At 42.2% G+C, this 20961-nt stretch overlaps 1 protein-coding gene across 1 annotated transcript in view; it reads right to left on the bottom strand.

The window, feature by feature from the left end:
• CACNA1A (calcium voltage-gated channel subunit alpha1 A) overlaps nucleotides 1–20961 on the bottom strand; it is a 3713953-nt gene that overhangs the window by 3441085 nt on the left and 251907 nt on the right. The gene's annotated exons all lie outside the window — the stretch shown is intronic.

The following is a 20961-nucleotide window of genomic DNA, read 5'->3' as shown; positions in this document are numbered from 1 at the left end:
CTCAATACACGTGGGTATGGAGCCGATCCATCGGCTCCGAGTCGGCCGCTTTCCAAACTCAAGATCTCTGAGTAGCTCGAGGCATAGTCCCCATCCCATGATGCTCTCTGACTAACCTCAGATCTAGTTTGCTGAACCCAGCAAGAAAAAATATCACTAAAGCATTCAATTGTATTTACTACTGCTTGGTAGTAACTTGATTAAAGTGTAGCTATCATTCTAAGTCTTTTGGATTAAGCACTTGGGCTTCAGACCAGTTGTTTTACATTAGGAAGGTTTGTGGCCTGCACTGTGGTGGCAGGACAGGTAGCTTACATCCTTCTAAGTTGGGAACTGCTGATTGAGGGCTCAGTGTCTGTTATTCTAAAAGTATATTAGTTCTGGTTTAAGCACTTGGGCTTCAGGCCAGTTATTTTACATTAGGAAGGTTCGTGGTCTGCACTCTTGTGGGAGGAGAGGCTGGACTCTGCCCCTCTGAGCTGGGAATTTCTGGTTAAAGGCTTATAGTGCCTGCATATTTGAACTGTTTCTTACTGAAATTGGTACACCTTGTTTGCTGTAGCATAGACTAGATCCAGGCCTGCTGAATCTAGCTTTGTTTGTATGCTTGTTGTCTGTTTGCTTGTTATTTCCCTGAAACGCTAATTCCACCTAAAATGCGGCTTTTCAGCACTTCTGTGGATCCCTAGTGATATCTGCATTGCTTACTGTACTTATTTCCTTGTTTCACTTGAAAGAAAGTTACTGTTTGTTGTTTTTGCATTTAAGTTACCTGTAACACATTGCATTTAAGTTACCTGGCACTTGCTCACTAAAGCAATTATATAAGTCAGCACTAAAAAATGAAAAGCACTACACCCTCACAAACTCCCCTTGAGTACCTTGTTCCCCATTGGCCCTTTTTTCAATTATAAAGGAATTCCCAATACTATTCTAGCATGCCCAAAGGTCAGTTGGCAATCTCCTCTCCAGTCCAGCTGGTGAATCTGGGAATCTTGAGGCAATGCTACAACTGCCTCATGTACACAGACAACCCTCTCCTCCTCCCAACAAATTCCAACACATGTGAGAGGTGCAACCATATAGCCAAACTGGAGGCTAAGCTCTCTCAACTCAGTACTGGCGTAACCAGTCAGGAGGAGAAGGAAACCACACTCACTACAATTCCAGTCTCACATAGACCTACCACGACAGCAAACCAAACACATAAACACACAAAAACATACTCGGAGGCTCTAAATAAAAATCTGCCTAAGCAGCAAAGACCTCCAAAGCAGACACCCAAGCAACCGCTACCCCAATACAAAACACATGCAACACATAGCTCACAAAGCCAGTGTGCCGAAGTGTCACAGCCCTTAAGGCTAAACAACACACCTGATACACTTGTAATAGGTGACTCTATCGTCAGGCACACTGATGTCCCGCTCACCAGGCTGAACAAGGAGAAGGTCACGGTGAGCTGCCTGTCGGGCGCTAGGATCCGCCACATAACACAAGCACTCAGGTCACTCCAAGGCAAGTACAAATATGACTCGGTCATTGTCCATGCTGGTGTGAATGACCTGAGACGTACTTCCCTGGACTACATGAAAAGAGACATAGAGGAGCTCTCTCAGCATGTAGCCCAGGCAGGTATGACCCTGACCTTGAGTAGCATCTTACCCTCACCAAGAATGATGCCACAATATGAAGACAAGATGATCAATTTCAACAATTGGCTTAAGTATTGGTGTCATTCAAATGGGATCCAATGCCTGTCAGTCTGGGATGACATGCTCGACAAGCCACGATGCTTCGCTAGGGACGGCTTGCACCTGTCACCCCTGGGCTTTTGGATATCGGCAAAGGCTCGTGCTTCCCCCATAGTGCCTTTTTTAGGCAAGGCTCAAAAGTCAAACCCACCTCCATAGGTATCACAAGGGATAAGAAACTAAGAGTAATGCTACTCAATGCCAGAAGTCTAAACCTCAAGATGCACGCACTCGAAACTCTCCTTAGCATGGAGAACATAGATATCTGTGCAGTAACAGAAACCTGGTTCAAGGCTCCCGAGAGCACCCCAGCACTACCAGGTTATACCTCATACCATGCTTTTCGGCCCCAAAACCTGGACCGAACCACAAAAGGAGGGGGAGTATCAATATTCGTCAAAGATACCCACACCTCCTGGTTGGTGGCACAGCACAAAGCATCAGAGACTATCCATGTGCAACTAACAGTGGGTAAAACTGCCTTCCAGTTTATAGCCTGCTACAGACCACCCTCCCAAACCCAGGAACCCCACTCAGCCTTCCTGAGAACACTGGAAAATATGAAGGTCTCTCCAAACACCATTATATTGGACGACTTCAACTACCCAAACATAGACTGGGAGCATTACTCTAGCTCCAACACCCTAGCCCAAAGGTTCCTAGAATTTATAAACTCAAATGCTATGGAACAACTTGTTACCACTCCCACAAGAGGGGAAAACATACTGGACCTGATCATCACCAACATGGGGACTCTATGCTCCAGACCAGAAGTGTATCCCTCATTGGTAAGATCAGACCATAAACTAATCTCACTGGATATTCAAATCCCGACCCCACCCCCTGCCCAGAAAACCACAGTGAAAAACTTCTCTAAAGCAAATTTCACACTCCTCAAAACCGAGGTGGAATCCTTCAAAGCCCCCGAGCCTGTGTAAAATATGGCCCAGACCACAGAATCCTTTATAAACGCATTCTATGAACACCTTCAGGAATGCATGGATCATGCAATCCCAAATAAAATCAAGACCCAATCCTCCAAAGGCAGATGTCCTGTCTGGTGGACCCCAGCCATAAACAAACTATACAATAGAAGGAGGAAGCTACAACATGATAGAGCAAAATCCCAAAAAGGGAAGGCATCTCTGATCAGTATTAGCAAAAAACTACGGGCACTCATAAAATCGTCTAAGGCCAGCTTCGAGAGAAAAATTGCACAGGACACTAAGGATAATCACAAGGCTTTCTTTAGTTATGTTAGGAACCTGGGTGGGAATTCCCAGATATGCTCAGAATTAGTCCAAAATGACAAAAAATACATTGAACCCACAGACATTGCCAACATCCTAGCTGACAGGTTCAGCGCAAACTTCTCCCCCCCACCAAAAGGGCAAATATCTATCCCAGCAGAGTGCTGCCCCCCTGACATCTCAGATGCTCAGTTAAGAGCCGCCCTCTCTAAAGCAAAAAACACAGCATCAATGGGACCAGACGGTGTCCCGGGCTGCGTCCTACATGAACTCCAAGAAGAGCTAAACCCAAACATAAAACTACTGTTCAATCTCAGCCTTACTACAGGATATGTACCCAAAGAGTGGCGTACAGCAACAGTGGTCCCTCTCCACAAAGGTGGTGCCTCAACGGATCCTGGAAACTATAGCCCCCATAAGCCTGACTAGCTTGGTCTGCAAAGCTATGGAAAGGATCATCATGAAGCTCATAAATAAAGATATTGGGGACCTACAGACACTGGATCCTACCCAGTTCGGCTTTGTTAAGGGCAGATCCTGCCTCTTAAACCTGGTCGATTTCTTTGAAACAGTCACCAAGGCCATTGACGAGGGGAAGGTGGTCCACACAGCCTACCTGGACCTCGCAAAAGCCTTCGATACAATACCCCACTCGGGCATTATAGATAAGCTCACCAGCTTAAATATAAACCCCTATGTCACTAGATGGGTTGCAAACTGGCTCAAGGACAGAACCCACATGGTTAGAATTGCTGGAGCCATGTCAGACTCCAAACCAGTTACAAGTGGCATCCCACAAGGCTCAGTCCTGGGACCTCTCTTGTTCGGTATATATTTCTCGGCGGTACAGGCCAACATGGAAGGACTGTGGCTGACCAAGTTCGCAGATGACTGCAAACTGGGTGCCATAATCGACTCTCCAGCCGACACAAGCATCCTCCAAAAGGGCCTCATAGAAACAGACAACTGGTGCCAGAGCCATGGCCTCAAGCTAAACGCCAAAAAGTGTATAGTCATCCCCTTTGGCAAAAACAAAGTGCCCACAAATTACCACATAGGTGGTAATCCATTAAGTACAGAAGAAGTAATTAGGGACCTGGGGACCCAAGTTGATAGCAGTCTCTCATCTGACAACCATGTGGCCAAAGTGGTTAGAAAAAAATTTTATATAGCCTACCTAATCATGAAGGGATTCACATCTAGATCAGGGGAGGTCATCGTGCCTCTTTACTCATCCCTCATCAGGCCCATAACTGAGTACAATGCCCCTTTTGGGATGTACCTTACCAGACACCTGCAGCAACTGGAAAGACCCCAAAAGTACCTCACCAAGAGGATCAAAGGGCTCAAACAGATGCCATATGCTGCCCGGTTAAAGAAACTCCAGCTCTACTCAGTGGCATACCGCCTGCTCAGAGGCGATCTGTGCCTGACGTATAAAGCCATGTACAACTCAGAATTAATGGACATGCTGCACCTCAGAAAATCCAAATCCCATCGAGCTACGCGCTCGAGAGACTTGAACCTCAACACTGAAATAAATAGGACATGCTGGAGGGACAGATTCATAACCCAGAGGCTCCCTTCACTCTGGAATAAAATCCCAGTTCAGGTTAGGCAGAGTCCCTCATTGACTCTCTTCAAGAGGAATCTTGATGAGTGGATGGGAGATCGTAGGTTTACCCCGGGTATCACTTCTGTGTCACTATTAGACAGAGGCACAGTATACTAACCTCGAAAAAGGGCATAGCAAAATTAATTTAAAATGGGTGGCGAAAGCCAAACACACTCTGGCTAGGCTTATAAATGCCCTAGGGCAGATAGCCTAGTATGAACCTATGAACCTATAAACATATTAATATGCCAAACATATACACATGTATACATATATTTACAATTTGCCAAGAAATACTCTGGCTGGAGTAAAGGAAACTAGTTAGACCAACCAGACCACCAGTAATACCCGTTCTTCAAGAACCTGGAGGGAGAAGGTGGGAGGGAGTGTAAGAACAAAGGTGAGATGAACAACTCACATGGAACGTTATGGTAAGAACATAACTTCTTTATGTGAAGTTGTTCAATCTCGCCGTTTGTTCTTACACGTTGGTAGCGTCCCAAGCACCCTAATCCTGGGTGGCTCACGGGAGTACATTCCTGAGAACAGTGGAACCAAAGGAAGTCCTGTCCCTGGAGGCCCTGTCCACTTTGTAATGAGGGATAAATGTATGAGGTTTGGACAAAGTAGCAGCTGCACAAATAGTATCCAAAGGCAAACGGGCTGCATGAGCCAGAGATGTAGACACAGCCCTGGTGGAATGTGCTTTCACACTATGCTCTAAAGGTTGGTTAGTTGATGAATATATATATTTTATGCAATCTGATAACCACTTAGACAATGTAACTTTAGCCACAGGTAGCCCCTTTTTATTGTCCGCATGAGAAACAAAGAGTTGTTCCGATTTCCTAAACTCTTTTGTTCTGTCCAAATAAAACCTCAGTTGTCTGTGAACATCAAGTTTATGTAACATATATTCTAATTTATTTGATTGGTGTCTGAAAAAGGTGGGCAGCTCAAAAGACTGGTTCAAACTGACCTCGGAGCAGACCTTAGGAACAAAGGTGGGATTTGTCCTGAGAGACACTCTGTCGTGATGAAAAACCAGATATGGAGGCCTGATAAAAAGAGCTTGTAGTTCCGAAACTCTACGAGCTGAGGTAATAGCCACCAAGAATATTGTTTTCCAAGAAATTAACTTCAAGGGACAAGATGGTGTGGGTTCAAAGGGGGGAAGCATAAGCTGAGATAGTATCAAATTTAAATTCCAGCGGGCAACTGGTTGTCTGACAGGTGGCCTAAGGTGATGCGTCCCTTTCAGAAAGGCTTTACATAATCTGTGACAGATAAGATTAGACCCTTCAAATCCCAGGTGAAAATTGGATATTGCAGCCAATTGAACACTTACAGTGGCTGCTGCTGCACCTTTGTGAAAAAGCATAGTCAGAAACTTCAGAACACTATCAATAGGAGCGACATAGGGATCAATATCATGTCGAGAGGCCCAATAAACAAAACATTTCCATTTGCTGTTATACAGTTTTCTGGTGGAGACTTTATGAGAGGAGACCAGAATATGTTGCACCGCGGAAGACAAATTATATGACCTGGCTAGGTTGGGAAGTCGAGCAGCCAAGCTGTCAGTTTGAGGGACTGAAAAGTGGGGTGAAGAACTCCTGACGAGTGAGTCAGAAGGTCTGGCACTGGGTCCAGAAACCAAGGTTCTTCCAGTTGATATTGATAAAGGAAGGGGAAACCATATCTGCCGAGGCCAAAAGGGGGCTATCAGAATAACAGTCCTTCCCAAGCTTTTTGCTTTCTGAAAAAATATGGGGATCAGCGGGGTTGGTGGAAAGGCATAAAGGAGACCCGAGGGTCAATCGTGTATGAGTGAAGCCCTTGGGCTGTCCCCTGGAGGAGGATTCAGGGCAAAGTAGCTTCTGCATTTGGTATTCAGTAGGGATGCAAAAAGGTCGCAGCATGGCTGGCTCCATCTCTGGAAAATCATTTCTGCCACTTCTTCTTTGAGGGACCACTCGTGGAGCAACAGAATTGCTCTGCTCAGTTTGTCCGCGATCACGTTGGATTTCCCCAGGATGTGCGTTGCTATCAAAAAGCAACCAGTGGATACAGCCCACTGCCAAATTCTCAAGGCTTCTTGGCATAAGGGCTAAGACTTGGTTCCCCCCTGTTTGTTGATGTACCAGACCACAGACATGTTGTCCGTCTGGATCGCAATCGTGTCCCGAGGCAGAGAGCCGTGGAAGTGCTGCAATGCTAAAAACACCGGTCTCAACTCCAGGACATTAATGTGCAAATGAGATTCCATCTCTGACCAGGTACCTTGGGCAGTTCTTCCCTGAAAAAGCTTCCCCCCACCCTATCAGGGAAGCATCCGTGGTCACCGTGTCTACGGGAGCGGGAAGTACAAATAGTCAACCTATCGTCACCTGGTGACTGTTCAGCTACCAGAGAAGGTCCTTCTTGCAAGCGTCTGTCAGTAGATCTTGAAAGACATTGGCAGCTGTTGATAAGACCACTGAGTGAAAATCAACCATTGGAGTATCCGCATGTGCATCCATCCCAGAGGAACCGCTATGAGGGTAGCTGCCATGGTGCCTAAAAATTTTAAAACCTGAAAGGCAGGCACTCTCTTTTCTTTTTGCAAGCAGGACACCTGATTTCATACAGAAATAACTCTTTATTGAGGTAATCTGACCAATGTGGTGGTGGTGTCTAGATCTGCCCCGATAAAGGAGATATGCTGCGATGGTAATAAGGCAGATTTTTTGAAATTTATGGTTATTCCTAACCGACAACAGAGATTGATCGTATGATCCCTGGAAAGAATGAGTTGATGCCTGGTGGTGGCAGACAGGAGCCAGTCATTCAGATACGGAAACACCCGGAATCCTAGACACCTCAGGTGAGCCGTAACCACTGCCGTGCATTTGGTGAACACTCTGGGGGCTGAGGTGAGACCAAAGGGCAGTGCTCAAAATTGTTAGTGACTGGCCCCCAGCTGGAAATGCAAATGATCTCTGGAAGGTCTGGCCATTTTGATGTGGTAGTACACATCCTTGAGATCTAAAGAGCACATCCAATTGCCCGTTCCCAGGAACGGGAGCATCGACTGAAGTGTGACCATCCGCAACTTTTCCTTCTTTACAAAAATGTTTAGCTTGCTGAGGTCTAAAATGGGCCTCCAGTCCTCCATTTTCTTTGGAACTAAAAAGAATCTGGAGTAAGTTCCGGATCCTATCTGGTTCGCCGGGACTGGCTGGATAACTCTTCTTTTTAGCAGCTTTTGGATTTCTATAGCTGCTTGATCCTGCAGACTGGGTGGAACATCTGGGATTCTTGTTCTGACTGGTGGGGACTCTGAAAAGGGAATGATGTAACCTCTTGTAACTATGCTTTGTACCCAAGAATCTGATGTAATTCCTAGCCAGTCGTCTGGGTACAAAGCCAAGCGACCCCCAACTGCCTCCAGAGTAGGACAGTCGGGATTCCTCTCAAAAGCGCTGATAAGACTTGCCAGAGAACTGCTCCCTGTCGCCCTGGTTTTGCGGACCCCTTCTGCCACCAAAGCGGCAACTTCCATTATTGCCCCCTCCTCTGCCCCTGAAGCAGGGTTCACTACGTGTGTTATGGAAAGCTCCTTGGGACTTCCGGAACCACATTTTTCCACCTTTCAGCCCTTTGGAGTATGGCCTAGTAGGAGTGGAAAAACGGACTCCTACGGCAGATAGAGTCTTTCCTTCCTACTCACACCTAGTGAGAGTCTCCTTGACTTGGGGCCCAAACAAAGTAGAGCCATCAAATGGGGTATTGACAAAGGAAGATTTGAAGGCTTCTGCAAAGGAGCATAAGCGCATCCATGACTGTCTCCACAGAGCTATTGCTGAACCTGCTGCTCGACTCGACCCATCGGCTGCATAGGAAATGAGCCGCATGGATGACTTGACAATGGAATTAAGGGTACAAAGCTGAGCCATCACCTTCTCAGAAATAGCTTCATCTGTGTTACCCTTTTAGAGTATCTCCAAGTTCCTGGAGGAGATCTCGTTGAAGACGGGTAAGATGGGTTAAGTAGTTAAGCGATCTCATGGCAAACGTCGCAGAACTAAAAATGCTTTTCCCATATCTGTCCATAGTCCTAGAATCTCTATTAGGAGGATGGACAGTAGACGAGGTCTCTGACATCTCTTTCTTGGTGGCTGCTGCCACCACCATGGCATCAACAGGGACTCCTTTAGTGAGGTACAATTTGTCGTGAGGGGAAGTGATGAACTTATTGGGCCTCCGAGGGACTGGTTCCATGGAATCAGGGGACTCCCCAAGCCCTTCGAGCAACCAGATCCATCAGTTCGTTGAAGGGCGGAGTAAGCCAAGAGGTGGAAGGTTGAGACCCAAAGGCCTTCAGGAGCAGCGACTCATCCTCAGTAGGGGTAACGGACTGCCAGTCACCCCTCTGTTTCAGTATTTCCAGGATGTCTGCAAAGAGGACATCCTCCGAGGGGGACCATGGGGACACTTCTGATTCCTCTAAGTTGGTGTCTGATGTCAAGGATTCCTGAGGGGAATCCAAATGCCTCCTCTTGCAAAGTCTCTTTCTGGGGACCTCATCAGTGGGAGTATCTGGTGAGGTATCAGTAGAGCAGGGTTCACCTAAAGGGGTTACCTGAGGCTCTGGGTCTCGATGCTTAGTAGGAACCTGCAATGTAGAGGCAGAATGCGGTATTTTACGGGAGGAAGAGGAAAGACCTGAGGAAGTGAGAGTCTTGGCAGACATTACACTACTCATGGCATCGAAGGCACCGGAGTCCCGAACCAAGGACCCCACCTGTTCCGAGGAAAAAGGCGGTTTCCCCGGTGCCGAGACCAAGGGCACTGAACCCGACGATGGAGCCGAGCTCATCTGTGCCGAGGCCCCGAGAGGAAGGGTCGGAACCGATGCGTCGGCTTAACTCTCCCCCCCGGAACCGACGAGAGAGCATCGGCTCAGACACTCTTCGAACAGCACCGAAGAGATCAGGGTCGACAGAGCTAAAGTCACTGGGACAGGACTCGGCTCCGTGGGTTCCACAGCCATCAGATCTTCCACCTCCGGCTCCGAAGGCCTAGGTAATGTTGGAGGAGGAGTAGTCACAGGCAAAGGGACGGTAGTAGGAATCGAACCCAGTTGGGATGAAACTGAAAGTAATTTAGCCAATGCCAGGTTCTCTAAAAGCCTCTGCACCACATGATCCACATAGACGTCTGAAAGGGTCCTAGAAGAATGGGTCGAAGGGACCGAAGAAGCCCCAGATCTAAGAACTGGACACTTCAACACCTCTGACACTGGCTCCAGCTCAGAGGGTTGGCTCCGAAACATCGGTTTGGTGCACGGCTCCGATGACTTAGGAACAGATGACCCCACCCTAACAAAGGTGCTCGGAACCGAGGGCCTGGGTTCCGAGGACACCCCTGAAGACTTCGACCCTTTCGAAGACTTGGAGGTCTGGTCAGTCTTATCCAAGGCTTCCTGAAATTCAGGATTCAACAGTCCTCTATCCATTAGCTTTGCTCTCCTTTCAAGCAATACTCTGCCACTAAAAGAGTGGCAGATAGAACAATCCTCCTGTAAGTGCACAGGTCCTAGACAATATAGACAGGACACATGATTGTCCGTAATAGACATTTTCTGCCCACAGTCACACCTCTTGAAACCTGACTTCTGTTTCTCTTTTTGGTCAGACATATTAAGCAGCACACAATTATCAGATCCCTGATAATACGAAACAAAAACGTTACTATAAGGAGTTCAAAACTGTTGAACTTTCTACCAGCACCCAATTATCTAAACATTTATAGCAAAAAGCACACTATCCAAAGACTAAGTATAAGGGATAGGGAAATAAAGTTGACAGAGCCCTGTTCAAATATGAGTGAAGCACAGAAGTGCCAAAACGAAAAAGATGGCAAGACCCAAGAACAACCACTCCAACAACACAAACACAGCTAAAATCCACACAACAAGAGGGACACAGCCCTAAAAAAATAACAGGAACAGATTATCTATCAATTAGAATATTAACTCCACGAAATATATCAGTACAAATTGTTAAAGACAGAAAAAAGAATTATACTCACCCGAGCTCTCTGGAGAACTTGCGATCCATTGCAGTGGCAAACTAGATCTGACGTTAGTCAGACAGCATCATGGGATAGGGACTGTGCCTCGAGCTACTCAGAGATCTTGAGCTTGGAAAGCGGCCGGCTTGGATCCGATGGATCAGCTCCGTACCCACGTGTAAGAACACTCGGCGAGATTGAACAACTTCACATTGTATAGTTATCTCCTTTGGGAAAAATCATGTACCCATGAATTACCACATAAGTGGCAGTACACTAAACACCGAAAGTGTGATAAGGGTCTTAGTGACACAGGTGGACAGTGGTCTCACCTTCGATATCCACATCGCCACAACAGTCAGGAAATCCTTCTATGTGGCACACCTCATCACTAAGGGCTTTTCATCCAGAAAAAAGGAGGTCATTGTCCCACTGTACTCATCCCTCATTAGACCCTAGAGTACAATGACCTGTTTGGTATGTACCTCACACGACATCTGCAACAACTGAAAAGGCCACAGAAATACCTCACTAAAAGAATCACAAGTCTAAAGCAGATGCCCTATGCTGACCATCTAAAGAAAACCTCCAGCTATACTGTGTCGCATATCGTCTACTCAGAGACGATCTCTGCTTAACATACAAGGCCATGTCAAACCCAGAGCTGTTGGATATGCTACACTTAAAGAAATGCCAATCCTTCAGAGCCACACGCTCCAGGGATATAAACCTGGTCATCACAATGAACAAAACTCTGGAATAGACTGCCCATACATGTCAAGCTGAGCGCCTCTTTAGCCCTCTTCAAAAGGAACCTTGACGATTGGATGTGAGATAGGAAATTCACTCCTGGGATCATGTCAGTCATCCTGCTAGACGGGGGACCAGGGAAGTAAATATTCTAGGAAGAAATAGCCAGGGAATTGTTATGGCTAGGCTTGTATAGGCCCTAGGGCCGATAGCCTAGTACCAACCTATGAACCTATGTACTCTGTCATTACATGCTCATTATGTGATCAGGAAGTCTCTCGGTTAGGCAAGGGATATTGTACACGTTTGCTTAACAAGTAAGAGTTACATGAGCAGGATGTCTATTGGTTATCTAAAAGATATTACAAGAATGTCGAAGAAACTTATTAAAAAGACTATTACTTTAGCTGAGCGGGTTGACATTATTAAAACACTTTATAATCAAGAAAATCAGACTACTATTGCATCATGGTTAGGCGTGCACCAACACATAATTTCAAGAATTCTGAAAAACAGAGAAGAAATTATTAAAGAGTGCAAACAAATACCAACCCTAATTACAAACTCAAGAGGTTAGGTAAAGATAAAGATGTCGAGGATGTCCTGTTGTGCTGGCTTGCACAAGCCAGAAGTAAAAAAATTCCCATTAGTGGTCCTTTGTTAATGGAAAAGGCAGACCAACTAGCCAAAAGCATAGGAGTTGAGAATATCAAACGTTCGACCAGTTGGTTAGAGAGTTGAAAAGGATGCCACAACAATGTGTTCAAAAAACAGCATGGTGAAAAACAAGACAAAGATGATTTTTGGAGTTGAGTGATGGGTGGCAGACGTTTTTTTAGATATCACGAAAGAGTACAATCCACACAACATTTTCAGTGCTGATGAAACAGGGTCATACTGGAGAGCTATACCAGATGAAACACTGACATTTAAAAGTGTCGAGGCTGCTGGATCAAAGGCTGTGAAAGATCAAACGACCTTACTATCAGCTTGCAACATGGATGACAGTGAAAAGTTTGAACCTGTCCAGTTTCATGGAACATAAGGGATATGAGTCATTTTCCACTTTCTGTGAAATGAAGGACATTGTATTTCATCTGAAACAGCAAATAACTGTTCAGACATCAATAACAATTTTTTCTCTAAACCATAAGAAACTATATTGACTACTGTACGTGTTTTACACAGTACATTTTTCTATAAAGTTTCTGAAATGCATCATTGTTTGTGCACATTGCCTTACCTAGCATAAGAAAACACAAAAAAGCACATTGTAACTATACAGAATAAAATCTATTTGAGATGAAAGCCATGCCATACTGATTTCTAAGCTAGACACATCAGAAAGTACACAGACTGAATGCTGAGTAGAATAAAGCTAGAATATAGTGAATAAGGTGAATACATGAATAAGTAATACTGAAGCCTGTGGCAGGTAGAAAAATGATACTGTAATACCAGTTTGCAAAGAGACTTATCTCTTGCAACTACAATACATACAGTAGCTGTAATTAAACCTGTTAATGATAGATTTCCTGCTCACTTAACAGCTGTAAACAGTAAATTTTCTGTAAAGTTTCTGAAATCTGTCACTGAACTTGTGATTTTTTTGTGTGTTTTTTGTCTGATTGTACTGTGTATCCGGCATTAATACATAACTCATAGCAACTCTGCATATAAGCATACTCTGCTTAACTGCATTAACTAATCTCGGTCCTGAGGCTATATATTTAAGCAGAGTGGACTCTATGTCAGCATAAACAATAACATGCTGGAAAAAATGGAAGAACTTTGAACAGATATTCAGATAAGGTGAACTGCAAAACTCAGAGGTTGAAATGAAGAAAAGAGATCTTTCAAAAAATAACAGAATTACAGAATAGAGCATGTAGGGAAAACCAGAGATTTTATGCTGTACCAGAGAAGCTGGAAGGAACAGACTGTATTAATTTTATGTAAGTACGAAGAATTGTTAATTGAAAGGGCATATCATGTGTATGCTTCAAACCCGGCTTTGAGAAAACAACCTAGCCCTTTAATAGTAAAAATTCAATCTTGCCAACAAAAGGAGTTGATTCTGACAAAACTGTGACAGAAGGACAAAGTAGTAAAAGTGGGAGACAACAGAGTGTTTGTTGAGAATGACTACTCATTGCACAACAGACAGAAGAGGAATTTTGTAAATAATTATATGTCATTTCTATATTTATTTATTTATTATTTATTTATTACATTTGTTTACCGGGTAATGTCCATCTGGGCCAGAAGCCCATTTTCAGTGGAGACCCAGGGAGAAAAGCTCCTGACATATAGTAGAGAAAGTTAATAATACTAACAATAATGACAATATTAATAATGTTTGGGATGTATTACCAGTGTAAATTAAAAGCAAAAATTAATTAATGGTAAAGACAAAAATACAGTTTCAAAAACAGTATGTATGAACAGAACATACAGTAATTAAAAGGAGACATATTTTAGACAGTGTCAGAAATGGTTACAATGTAAGATCAGTATGATTGCCTAGGCTCTAAGACCAATCTAGCTGCAAACAGAAAAAGTGAAAGAAAAAGTTAGCCATGTGGAAATAAACAGTAGCCACGGGGTACGAGCTAGACAAGAGGAGGAGTAGTAATATGAGATATAGTCAGGGAGTGGGTAGACGTTGCCAGGAGTATAGCAGCAGCAGAGCCAATGATTTGCTAAATGTTCTTTTAGGAGGTGTTTGAACTCATGATAGTTAGGGTTTTTAGCTATGGGCTGAGGAAGAGTGTTCCAGAGCTTGGCAATTTTATAAGAGTAGAGGGAGGTGCCTTGAGTGTTGTGGGGTTGGGTAACCTTTAACATTAGTTTGTTTGAGGACCTAAGTGATCTGAGATTTATATTATACATCAAACTGATTAGTACAGATGCCTGTACTGAAAATGTATTTGTGAGGTTTGTTTATATTAAAATGTACTGACAGTGTTTCCTGCTGGACAGAAATGAAATGCACATGCATTACTGTAACTGTTTAAATGTATACACTATAACTGCGTATACTTGGAGAGAAGAGATTAATCTACCTGACTATGAAAAAAATATTCTTGAAACTGATTAAATTAAATTACTTTATGGGTTAAGCCACAAAGATGTTATCCCACAGTTTTAAATGGATCCAGAGATGCAATTTACCTGAAGGAACAATTTTATTTTTTTGCCCAACAAAAAGTGAGCTGTGAAACAGGAGATTCTCCTTCTTGTACTTGTGGTAATAAACCCCACAGAGAGACTGTGCCAGTGAAACCTTTTCCATTGTTTTAATGGAAAATGATTGAAACAGGGAAAAAAGCACAGAAGTTGACTAGAAGAATCGAGAGTGCACTGGAGATGAAGCAAAGACAGGGTTTGGGAGATGGAGATGAATAGGAATAGAACACAAGAATCTGGAAATATTGGACTTGTTTGGACTCTGTTAAATTTGCAAGGGACTCTAAAGCATATGCCCTAATACATGTCATTAATGTTCGGAAAATACTCAGTAGAGGGGAAGAGGAGGGAGAGAGTTAACTGTATGCAAAACAATTTTTTTCTAAATAGTATTACTTAAGTGGTGCATGATTTTCTCTTCATGTAATAAAGTAAATTTTTTTCAGTTATTTTTAAGTGTAACGGGGATACTAATATAAATAGATGCTTCTGTTTATTCTTTTTGTTTCTTTCTCCCTTGCTCTCTTTCTCCTTGCTTAGTTTTAAGAAATGTAGGCACTGCAATGTAAAACAAAAAAAGGGGATCTGATTAAAAGAGCATGACAAAAGAAAAATGGTGTGCTTTTCTCTCATTCTTTCATAGGTTCATTCTTGCATAGGTTAATGACTGTGTTAAGGCCTTTAATTTTATATTTTAACACGTTTTGACAGAAAGCAAGTAAATGAAAAAGATTACTGAATATTATAAGGTCTTTTTTCTAGTAAATAGTCCTGTAGCTGGTTCTCATGTCACTGGCAGACAATATGATAAAGAGAAATGGCTTGGAGAAAATGTTTTCTGAAAGCATTCAAGTGTTTTCCCAGTTGGAAAGATAAGGTAAAACCAGACAGCACTTAAAAGAATCACAGGGTCTACCATGCGTCTTAGCATATATAAGCTTTCTTTCTCCAGTGTGTGTTTGTAGCTTTCAGTTTGGAACTTATGCTCCTATTAAGAGGATAAAACTTCAATATTTGAAGATGTGCATAGTTTTGTGTGTTATTAGCAGGTTTTAGGGAGGTAATGGGTGCGTGTGTGTGTATTTTTATTTGGGGGTTTTCAATAAAACAAACAGTTCTTCAAGATGTAACATATGCTCAAATGCAGTGACAAGAAACAGTTGCATAAAAGATTATCCTGCCAAACACTGCATGCATGTAACACAAAACCAGGAATTAGACCCTTAAAAAAAGCTGTTATACATAAAAGGTGGAAACAATAATCCTTCAAGTGTATGATTCTTTTTATAACATCTTTAAATGTTAATGGTCTCACAGATAAATCCAAAAAGAAAGAGTAGTGAACTAAATTAAAAAATGTAGAGTACAAATAGTTATGCTGCAGGAGACACGTTTGGAAAGAGCTGAACATGTGAATTTGATAAAGAAAGGTTTTCAGGATGGTCGTTCAGTAGAATACCTGGGGCAAAGGAAGAAAGGAGTATTTATATTAATTACAAGAGGAGCTCCAATAGTAATAGAAGAGAAATAAACAATAATGGTAGATTTGTAGTACTAAGGGGCTACTGGCAAGTGAGGAGGATTACACTGTCATATATTTATATTCCATCGAAAAATGCTACAATAGAGCTAGAGAAAACTCTGGGAAAAATTTAGCTCTCAGTAAGGAATATTACTTATAGCTGGGACTGAAACTTGATTTGCAACAGTGAAAATGTGTCTGGGGAGCCCAGAAGTGGAAATATAACAAAGCAGGGTAGATTTTTAAAGAAATTTATGAAGATATTTGGCATGGAAGACTTGAATTCAGTACTAGGAATTCAGGCTGAATTTACATATTATTCCCTAAGATACAAAAACTGGGCTAAGCTAGACAGAATTTACATTTCACAGGAACATGTCCATTTAATTGAAAGTCTTCATACCCAATAACTATTTCACATCATGCACCAATAATAACTAAAATAAAAACACAAGGTAATGAAATAAAAATGAGACACTGGCACTTTCCCATCTATCTGTTGAAAGGAGAGGAATTTAAGGAATGGGTAGTGCAAATTATTTCGTAGCTATTAGAGAAAACAGAAACTTCTTCTGAAAATATAGTTAGGGAGTGGGATAAAATTAATATGCAATTTAAAACTAGGGTGGAAATAAAGGAAAGGGAGATATGGTTAAGAAGCAATAAGAATTATTTAGAGGGACTGACAAATATTAAAGTATTGCAAAATAGGGGGAGTCTCACAGAACAAGAAGAGGATCAAATGCTGAATGCTAAATAGAAAATAAGGGATTACCTTGATAATATACATGAATTTAGAAAGATTGCTGTTAAGCAACTGTTTTTGATAACTGTAGAGCACAAACATTTTTAGCACAACGACTCAGACAACAGAAAGTAGAAAGGGCTGTCACCAAGTTTAGGGAGGTTCATAGGTTTGTACTAGGCTAACTGTCCTTATGGACCATTTTAAGCCTAGCCAATTACCCCATGTAAGAATCAAACCCTGCACCTTGGGTCTGTACAGTAAACACCTTAACCATTATGCCAGCCTCCCACCCCCATTACAAGGAAGATAACTAATGATCCTGCAGAAGTATTAGAAATATTTCAGAAATTCTCTGAAAGTCTGTATAAAGCAGAGAAATATGGAAATCAAGGAAAGGTACAAATAGAACTGTTTCTGGGAAAATTAAATATGCCAAGGCTAGAGGGAGAGGAGGCTCAATTTCTAACAGCTAGGATAGGAGGAGATGAGATAAAAATGGTGATGTATAACCCATCTATAAAAAAGTTGCCAGGATTAGATGGTATTCTTGTGGAAGTTTGGAAGCTAGGAGGGAAAAACTGATGTAGATATGGAAGGTTTTAACAGTATTTTAAGAAGAAGAGAAGTACCAACATCCTCGAAGAAAGTGGTAGTAGCTGTACCACCTAAAGAGGGTAAAGATCCATCAGATCCAGCTTTATACAGACCCATTTCAATACAGAATCATGATTATAAAGTGTTTATCTATATAACGGCAAAAAGAATGGCAAAAGCGATGCCAAAATTAATAGATATGGATCAGAGTGGTTTTGAGGAGGGGAAGCAAACATTTGACAACATAAACAGAAGAATGATGATCCAGAAAAAAGCAGAATGTAAGAAAATACCACTGTTGGTGGTGGGTCTTGATGCACAGAAAGTATTTGACAGAGAAAGCTGGGATTTTATGAGCAGAGCAATGGGAGTATTTGCAATCCTGATAAAATTATAAGGTTGATTAGGATGATATATGAAGGATCGTAGGAGAGAATTTAAGTGGGTGGGGTCTGCTCTGATAATCTCTGCTTCAACAGAGGAACCAGGCAGGGGTGTCCTCTCACCCCTTTGTTATTTTCATTATATTTTAAACCACTGGCAAAGAAAATAAGGGACTTAAGAAATTCAAGGCTATAACTGGTATGGTAGTCAAGAAAAGCTGGCTCTATTTGCAGATGACATTATGTTATACCTGACAAAACCAGAAAGGGACATTACAATGCTGTAGAACATACTGAGACAGTTTCAGAACTTTTCGGGATACAAAATGAATAAAGCAAAAACAAAAGCGATAGCAGTATATTATGTACCCACATAAGAATTTGTTCAGCAATATACATATTTATGGGGACACTATAAAATGAAGTATTTAGAAGCATAGATTAAAAATGATACTGGTGTGGCAGCTAAGGACATGTGGGAAGAGACTAAACAAAACATAATACAAAAACTAAGAAAATGGAAGCTCTGTTATATGGATATTGATAGTAAGATATAAGCAGTTACAACGTTTTAGTCACTTTTGTCTTACACACTGGTCAAGCATATTTTTATCAACTAGAGGAGAAGTTGTGGATAACAATTAATAAAGAACTGAAGGATTTTATCTGGGAGGGGAAGACGGCAAGAGTCAAGTGCAATAAGCTTATTCTTCCATTAGAACAGGGAGGAGTGGGATTACCAGAGTTGAAGGAGTATTTCAGAGCAACACAGTTAAAGCTCCTATACATTGCACAAGCTGAAAACTATAATTTACAGTGGAACGAGATGATGATGAAATGGGGGGGGGGGGGCTCTAGTAACAGGGACAGACTCGGAATTTGGATGCAAACTTTTAAGGAGAACAACAGTAATCATACAGAATATTATATTTATAAAGTAGCAGAAGATCTTCTAAGAACTAAGCCTACGCAGGAATGAAGAAATGAGATCCTCCTGATAGGGATGACTGTAATTAAGGATACAGACAATAGGAAAAAATAGGCAAGAGGGGGTGGGAATTTATAGGAGAAAACTGGCAAAGGCACCAAGGTACTGGAAGCAAATAACTAAATAGGGAAAGGTAATACAATGGGAAGATGCCAACAATTATTTGGACTGCAAGCTAAAGAATGCCTTCCGTGTCAATGATTGACTTCAGAGTATAGGCAAAGAGAAAGAAATAAGAGGGGGGTCCTAAATGAAAGACCAGCAGTGGTAGAGTTTTTAGTAGAATCCAGAACAGAAGTTGCCATTAAGAAATGAATAATTAACACAGCATATAAAATATTGGATGATAACTATAAGAATCAATCAGAGAAGGTTAGTTAGAGATGCTGGGTGAGCAAGTTGGAGTGACTAGGGAAATGATTTTTTTGAGCTATGATATAAACTTGGAATTGCTTAGACATAGTAAAGCCTTGCTGAGTCTAATTATGATGGCTGCCAAAAAAAGCAATTATTAGAAAATAGAAATCAAACTCTAAACCAACTTTACTAAAAGTAGTGAAATAGTAACAGAGTTAGAACAACTGGAAGTGGGATCTTTAGAAAAATGTAGCAGCAAATTGAATAGGAAAAATGAGAATTGTGGGATCAATACATGCAGAGGAGGAACGAGGCTTAAAAGAAGACAGGATATGAATGAGCTATGTAATGGCTGACTAACGATGACTGGACATGTTAAAAGTGATGTATAATGTTTGTAGCTACAGTTGTGTCGGCATGGTTTGGAAAGTATAATGTTTGCAACTGAGATGGTGTCGGTCTGATTCAGTACCATTTATTTAAATTTGTCATGGCCTATGTCATACATGATGATTTAATAAAGATGCTTCTTGTTTTAAAAAAAACACCTGGAAGACCTTCTCATATCAAGTATATTTGTGAGAGTCAGTCCTGGTACCATTCATTTTGTCTGCTATGATTTGTTCTGATGGAAAGAAAGGTGCTTGAAGGATTAAGGATTCCTGATTAACTAACTCCCAAATGCTCAGCCAGCTTGAATAGGAGTCTGGCCTTTTTCCTCCTAGGTTACTGATGTATAACATCACTGTGGTGTTGTACAACTATTTTAAAAATGTTGTGCTCAGGTCTGTCTGAAAGATCTACAGACCTCGCAACTTTACCCGCAAAGGAACTGTCTTCCAAAGAAACTCTGAAATAGTTTGAGACACACATTCATAGGTTGATAGGTAGGTGCTAGGCTATCGGCCCTAGGGCCTATACAAGCCTAGCCAAAAAGGTACCCTGGCTTTCGCCACCCAAGAAAATTATTTTCCTGTGCCCCTGTCGAGCAGAGCCACAGAGGTGATCCCAGGGTGAATTTCCTATTTCCCATCCAATCATCAAGATTTTTCTTGAAGAGTGCTAATGAGGAACTTTGTCTGATATAGACAGGTAGTTTGTTCCAGAGTATGGGAAGTCTCTGGGACAGGAATCTATCCCTCCAGCATGTTCTGTTTATTGTGGTGAACAGGTTTAGGACCCTAGAGTGTGTAGCTCGGAGGGAATGGGATTTCTTTAAGTGGAGCATGTCCAACAGCTCTGGGATTGACATAGCTTTGTATGTTAGGCAGAGATCACCTCTGAGTAGGCGATATGCGACGGAGTAAAGCTGGAGTTTTTTGAGACGGTCTGCTTAGGGCATCTGTTTGAGGCCGGTAATCCTCTTTGTGAGGTATTTCTGCGTCCTTTCCAGTTGTTGTAGATGTCTTGTGAGGTACATACCAAAAATGGCATTGTACGCTATAATGGGTCTAATGAGTGACGAGTAGAGGGGAACAATGACCTATTTTTTCCTGGATGAGAAACCTTTGTGATGAGGTGCGCCACGGAGAAGGATTTCCTGACTACTGTGGCGATGTGATTATCAAAGGAGAGACTACTGTCCACCTGTGTCCCACGGTCTCTTATCATACTTTCGGTGTTAAGTAGACCACCACCTATGTGGTAGCTCATGGGTATAGAGTTTTTACCAAAGGGGATGACAATGCACTTTTTGGCATTGAGCTTAAGGCCATGGCTTTGACACCAGTCTCAGTGAGGCCCTTTTGTAGGAT

Source organism: Protopterus annectens, chromosome 9.part0 (genome assembly GCF_019279795.1).
Source record: "Protopterus annectens isolate FY-2018-M chromosome 9.part0, PAN1.0, whole genome shotgun sequence".
NCBI classification, from domain to species: Eukaryota; Metazoa; Chordata; order Ceratodontiformes; family Protopteridae; genus Protopterus; species Protopterus annectens.
Note: the sequence above shows the minus strand (reverse complement) of the source record. Positions and strands in the feature narration are given on the sequence as shown.